Source organism: Harmonia axyridis, chromosome X (assembly GCF_914767665.1).
Source record: "Harmonia axyridis chromosome X, icHarAxyr1.1, whole genome shotgun sequence".
NCBI classification, from domain to species: domain Eukaryota; kingdom Metazoa; phylum Arthropoda; class Insecta; order Coleoptera; family Coccinellidae; genus Harmonia; species Harmonia axyridis.
The window spans coordinates 38,167,583-38,175,082 of NC_059508.1; the positions used below are offsets into that span (position 1 = coordinate 38,167,583).

The 7,500-nt window shown below is 42.0% G+C and overlaps 1 non-coding gene across 1 annotated transcript; it reads right to left on the reverse strand.

Moving 5' to 3' along the window:
* Window positions 1-4,172: 4,172 nt before the first annotated feature.
* On the reverse strand, window positions 4,173-4,291 carry LOC123688431. Its single transcript, XR_006749953.1, has one exon. It is a non-coding gene; the product is annotated as a 5S ribosomal RNA (ribosomal RNA).
* Window positions 4,292-7,500: the final 3,209 nt, after the last annotated feature.

The following is a 7,500-nucleotide window of genomic DNA, read 5'->3' on the forward strand; positions in this document are numbered from 1 at the left end:
CGACCCAAGATGCACACGATAATTTTAGCTGACTTCATGCCGAAAAGTCGGTTCACGTCATGCATCGGTATCTTAAATCGCGCCGTAAAGTCGTTCACGTCATGCATCGGTATCTTAAATCGCGCCGAAAAGTCGGCTCACGTCATGCATCGGCGTCTTTTTTTTGTGCCACCGATGCATGACGTGAACGACTTTTCGGCTCGATTTAAGATACCGATGCATGACGTGAACGACTTTACGGCGCGATTTAAGATACCGATGCATGACGTGAACGACTTTTCGGCGCGATTTAAGATACCGATGCATGACGTGAACGACTTTACGGCGCGATTTAAAGCTATACCGATGCATGACGTAAACAAGATCACACCGATGCAGCACGTTAACATTAAAGCCCGCCTAATCCGATCGATGGAGGCCGTCTCGAGTGTCCAACTTGCTCACAAGAGCCGAGAAACAAACCGATGCATCACGTAGACAAGATCGTACCGAATGTTAACACAATCCAAAAGGAAATAATCTTAGATGAATATCGATTCTGATTATTGATTTTTCTTTCGCGATATTGATAGAAGACATCTGAATGAATTTCGAATTAATTCCGAAATCAAAAAAATATTTTCAATAAATTTTTTTTCTAGAGTACCTCGGTCTTTTCTATTTTTTTTCCAAGTTTCGTACGTCAATCAACATACATCCCAGAAAAAATCATCTCTCTAACTATCCTGGTTCAAAAGTTGTATCGGAACTTTTCACGTCGAAAAAGAACATAGGCGAAAAAGGACGTGAACATTATTCCTTATAAAAATCAAACCCGACCATGGATTTTGATTCTGATTGTTGATTATCGCTATTAGAACACATTAGGAGGCAACCAAATCAAATTTGAGAAAATTCCACAATCAGAAAATTTTTTTCGAAAAAAAAAAAAAAATTCGAGAACACCTCGGTCATGGCAAGTTATTTCCCACAATCCATTCCCCAATCAACGTACATCCCAGAAAAAATCATCTCTCTAACTATCCTAGTTCAAAAGTTGTATCGGAACATTTTCACGTCGAAAATATATCTCTAAGTCCAGACCGATGCACCACGTAATCTCGGGCAGACCGATGCACAACGTAAATGACGATCGGGACCGGGGCGATCGGTCGTATCTGACACCGCCGGCTCGGTTCTAACATCGTCAATGAGTCGGGGTTGTAAAAAAGGACGTGAACATTTTTCCTTATAAAAATCAAACCCGACCATGGATTTTGATTCTGATTGTTGATTATCGCTACTAGAACATATAAGGAGGCAACCAAATCAAATTTGAGAAAATTCCACGATCAGAAAATTTTTTTCGAAAAAAAAAAAAAATCGTAATCACCTCGGTCATGGCGAGTTATTTTCCGTATTTCATTCCACAATCAACGTACAACATAGAAGAAATCATCTCTCTAACTATCCTGGTTCAAAAGTTGTATCGGAACATTTCACGTCGTAATATCTCGCCAAGTCCAGACCTCGGCGATAGGTAGTATCTGACACCGTCCGCTCGGGACTGACATCGACTTGGACTCGGGCTGATGATGGGGAGGCGTTTAAGGACGTGAACATTTTTCCTTATAAAAATTAAAGTCGACAATGAATATTGATTCTGATTACTGATTTACGCTTTAAAAACACATTAGAAGGCAACCAAATCGAATTTGAGGAAATTCCACGATCAGAAAATTTTTTTCGAAAAAAAAAAAAATCCGAAAAATATTTTTCGATTCCGATTACTGATTTACTCTTTTAGAACACATTAGGAGGCAACCAAATCAAATTTGAGAAAATTCCACAATCAGAAAATTTTTTTCGAAAAAAAAAAAAATTCGAGGACACCTCGGTCATGGCAAGTTATTTCCCACAATCCATTCCCCGATCCACGTACATCCCAGAAAAAATCATCTCTCTAACTATCCTGGTTCAAAAGTTGTATCGGAACATTTTCACGTCGAAAATATATCTCTAAGTCCAAACCGATGCACCACGTAAACTAGGGCAGACCGATGCACCACGTAATATCGGGCAGACCGATGCAGAACGTAAACTCGATCATACCGATGCTTCACGTAATCTCGATCTTACCGATGCACCACGTAAACAAGGGCAGACCGATGCAGAACGTAAAGTAGATCTTACCGATGCACCACGTAATCTCGATCTTACCGATGCACCACGTAATCTCCATCTTACCGATGCACCACGTGAACTGGATCTTACCGATGCAGAACGTGAATTGGATCTTACCGATGCAGAACGTGAATTGGATCTTACCGATGCACCACGTAAACTCGATCATACCGATGCACCACGTAATCTCGGGCAGACCGATGCACAACGTAAATGACGATCGGGACCGGGGCGATCGGTCGTATCTGACACCGCCGGCTCGGTTCTAACATCGTCAATGAGTCGGGGTTGTAAAAAAGGACGTGAACATTTTTCCTTATAAAAATCAAACCCGACCATGGATTTTGATTCTGATTGTTGATTATCGCTACTAGAACATATAAGGAGGCAACCAAATCAAATTTGAGAAAATTCCACGATCAGAAAATTTTTTTCGAAAAAAAAAAAAAATCGTAATCACCTCGGTCATGGCGAGTTATTTTACGTATTTCATTCCACAATCAACGTACAACATAGAAGAAATCATCTCTCTAACTATCCTGGTTCAAAAGTTGTATCGGAACATTTCACGTCGTAATATCTCGCCAAGTCCAGACCTCGGCGATAGGTAGTATCTGACACCGTCCGCTCGGGACTGACATCGACTTGGACTCGGGCTGATGATGGGGAGGCGTTTAAGGACGTGAACATTTTTCCTTATAAAAATTAAAGTCGACAATGAATATTGATTCTGATTACTGATTTACGCTTTAAAAACACATTAGAAGGCAACCAAATCGAATTTGAGGAAATTCCACGATCAGAAAATTTTTTTCAAAAAAAAAAAAAATCCGAAAAATATTTTTCGATTCCGATTACTGATTTACTCTTTTAGAACACATTAGGAGGCAACCAAATCAAATTTGAGAAAATTCCACAATCAGAAAATTTTTTTCGAAAAAAAAAAAAATTCGAGGACACCTCGGTCATGGCAAGTTATTTCCCACAATCCATTCCCCGATCCACGTACATCCCAGAAAAAATCATCTCTCTAACTATCCTGGTTCAAAAGTTGTATCGGAACATTTTCACGTCGAAAATATATCTCTAAGTCCAAACCGATGCACCACGTAAACTAGGGCAGACCGATGCACCACGTAATATCGGGCAGACCGATGCAGAACGTAAACTCGATCATACCGATGCTTCACGTAATCTCGATCTTACCGATGCACCACGTAAACAAGGGCAGACCGATGCAGAACGTAAAGTAGATCTTACCGATGCACCACGTAATCTCGATCTTACCGATGCACCACGTAATCTCCATCTTACCGATGCACCACGTGAACTGGATCTTACCGATGCACCACGTAATCTCAATCTTACCGATGCACCACGTGAACTGGATCTTACCGATGCAGAACGTGAATTGGATCTTACCGATGCACCACGTAAACTCGATCTTACCGATGCACCACGTAATCTCGATCTTACCGATGCACCACGTGAACTGGATCTTACCGATGCAGAACGTGAATTGGATCTTACCGATGCACCACGTAAACTCGATCTTACCGATGCACCACGTAATCTCAATCTTACCGATGCACCACGTGAACTGGATCTTACCGATGCAGAACGTGAATTGGATCTTACCGATGCACCACGTAAACTCGATCTTACCGATGCACCACGTAATCTCAATCTTACCGATGCACCACGTGAACTGGATCTTACCGATGCAGAACGTGAATTGGATCTTACCGATGCACCACGTAAACTCGATCTTACCGATGCACCACGTAATCTCGATCTTACCGATGCACCACGTGAACTGGATCTTACCGATGCAGAACGTGAATTGGATCTTACCGATGCACCACGTAAACTCGATCTTACCGATGCACCACGTAATCTCAATCTTACCGATGCATCACGTAATCTCGATCTTACCGATGCAGAACGTAAACTCGATCATACCGATGCACCACGTTATCTCGGCAGACCGATGCAGAACGTAAAAAAAAAGCTTACAGCACGCGGTGTTCCCAAGCGGTCACCCATCCAAGTACTAACCGCGCCCGACGCTGCTTGGCTTCAGTGTTCTGACGAGAACTGGCAATTTCAGCGTGGTATGGCCGTAAACAACAAATATAGCGATATTTTCTATGATATCTCACTTTTTGGGAGCGGAAAGGACGTGAACGTTTTTCCTTATAAAAAATGAAATAACTTTTGGATATTAATTCTGATTGTTGATTTAAGTTTTAAGAACACATTAGGACATATCTCAATGAAATTTGAGGGATTTCCGAAATCGAAAAATATTTTTCGAAAAAAAAAAAAAATCCCAGAAGACCTCGGTCATCTCAAGTTTATTTCCATATTCTATTACACAATCAACGTACATCACAAAAGGAACCATCTCTCTAACTATCACAGTTAAATTTTTGTATCGGAACATTTCACGTCGGAATATCTCGCTAAGTCCAGACCGGGGAGATCGGTCGCATTTGACACCGTCCGCTCCGGTCTAACATCGTCTTGGAGTCGGGGTAACGATGGAGAGGCGTTTAAGGACGTGAACATTTTTCCTTATAAAAATTAAAGTCGACAATGAATATTGATTCTGATTACTGATTTACTCTTTTAGTACACATTAGAAGGCAACGCAATCAGATTTGAGGAAATTTCAAGATCAGAAAATTTTTTTCGAAAAAAAAAAAAATTCAAGAACACCTGGGTCATGGCAAGTTATTTCCCACAATCCATTCCACAATCAACGTACAACATAGAAGAAATCATCTCTCTAACTATCCTGGTTCAAAAGTTGTATCGGAACATTTCACGTCGAAATACCTCGCCAAGTCCAGACCGGGGCGATAGGTAGTATCTGACACCGTCCGCTCGGGACTGACATCGACTTGGACTCGGGCTAATGATGGGGAGGCGTTTAAGGACGTGAACATTTTTCCTTATAAAAATTAAAGTCGACAATGAATATTGATTCTGATTACTGATTTACGCTTTAAAAACACATTAGAAGGCAACCAAATCAAATTTGAGGAAATTCCAAAATCAGAAAATTTTTTTTCAAAAAAAAAAAAATCCGAAAAATATTTTTCGATTCTGATTACTGATTTACTCTTTTAGAACACATTAGAAGGCAACGAAATCAAATTTGAGTGAAATCCAAAATCAGAAAATATTTTTCGAAAAAAAAAAAAAATTCGAGAACACCTCGGTCATGGCAAGTTATTTTCCACAATCCATTCCCCAATCAACGTACATCCCAGAAAAAATCATCTCTCTAACTATCCTGGTTCAAAAGTTGTATCGGAACATTTTCACGTCGAAAATATATCTCAGAGTCCAGACCGATGCAGAACGTAAACTCGATCATACCGATGCTTCACGTAATCTCGATCTTACCGATGCACAACGTAAACTAGATCACACCGATGCAGAACGTAAACTCGATCATACCGATGCACCACGTAAACTCAGGCAGACCGATGCAGAACGTGAACTCGATCTTACCGATGCACCACGTAATCTCGATCTTACCGATGCACCACGTAAACTCGGGCAGACCGATGCAGAACGTGAACTCGATCTTACCGATGCACCACGTAAACTAGGGCTGACCGATGCATCACGTAAACGACGATCGAGAGGCGCGAAAGGACGTGAACGTTTTTCATTATAAAAATTGAAATAAATGATAAATAATGATTCTGATTGTTGGTTATCATTTTTAATAAGCATTAGGAGGCAACCAAATGAAATTTGAGGAAATTCCGATAATAGAAAATTTTTTCGAAAAAAAAAAAAAATTCATGAAATCCTCGGTCATCGCAAAATATTTACCATATTCTGTTCGATAATCAACGTATATTTAAGAAGGAATCATATCTGTATCTATCTTGGTTCAAATTTTGTATCGGAACATTTTGACCAAAGTCCGAGCTTCGGCCGAAACAGACACCGCTGACCTGGCCTATCGATCGACCGAGAGTCGGGGATAGAGCGTAAGTGTTGTCTGGAGGGGAACCCTGTGCTCTCCTGACATATATAGGGAAGGTGGTCGCGTTGGGCGATGCAGAACGTTTGGATCGGGAATTATATTTTTGGTTCAGCTATTGGAATATGGTTTATTGTTGGTATATATTGGCGAAATAACGTTCTTACTGACTGGGGATATTCATAAAAATGAGTCCGGAGATTTTCAGATCGAAGTCCGAGTGATCCGACTTGGAAGGCGTGTTGGGTGGGTCGAGATGGCTTAGATAGATCAGACGAGGCGGGCTAAGTGTTGACGTCATGCATCGGTCCATTTTCAGATTGAGTCCGAGTAATCCGACTTTGAAAGAGTGTTGGGTGCGTCGAGACTGTTTAGATAGATCGGACGAGGCGGACTAGGTGTTAACGACATGCATCGGTATATTTTCTGATCGGAGTCCGAAGAAATCGGCCCTAGTAGGCGCAGCGGACGGTCGAGACGGCCTCGGTGGGTCGGATCGATCGGGAAAAGTTTGCTAAATCGTGTCTGGAGGGGAACCTTGGGTTCTCCTGACATATATAGGGGATAAGGTTTGGGTGAACGATTCTTCACGTAAAAGTTGAGTAATTTATTTTTCGATAAGCTTTTGGATATTGATGAGAAGTATATGTATATCTTCGATTAAAAGAATTCTTACCGTCTCCATGTATATTATATTAGATATATAAGAAATAGTTAACGTGATGCATCGGCCGATTTCCGGATCGGAGTTCGAGAGATGCGACTTTCGATGCGCGATGGGTGGTTCGAGACGGCCTAGATCGATCGGACGAGGCGGACTAGGTGTTAACGACATGCATCGGCGGATTTTCTGATCGGAGTCCGAAGAAATCAGCTCTAGTAGGCGCGGCGAACGGTCGAAACGGCCTCGATCGATCGGACGAGGCGGACTAGGTGTTAACGACATGCATCGGCGGATTTTCTGATCGGAGTCCGAAGAAATCAGCTCTAGTAGGCGCGGCGAACGGTCGAAACGGCCTCGGTGGGTCGGATCGATCGGGAAAAGTTTGCTAAATCGTGTCTGGAGGGGAATCCGGGGTTCTCCTGACATATATAGAAGGGGTGGAGAATGGGTCCTGTCCTAGACTGTTTGGAGTTCTTTTTAGGATGATATTCAGTTGGTAAGTGGTAGACCCGAATCCGACCTCGGCGTTTGGGTACTGGCAAGGTGTGTTGGTTTCGGCTTTCGCATCTTGGGTCGCTTTCGTCAACCTCATGCAGCGAGGTCGCGGTCCGCTTCGTCTCTTTGTAGTCGAATGGCCTTTAAGCGACCAACCTTAAAATCGTGATCC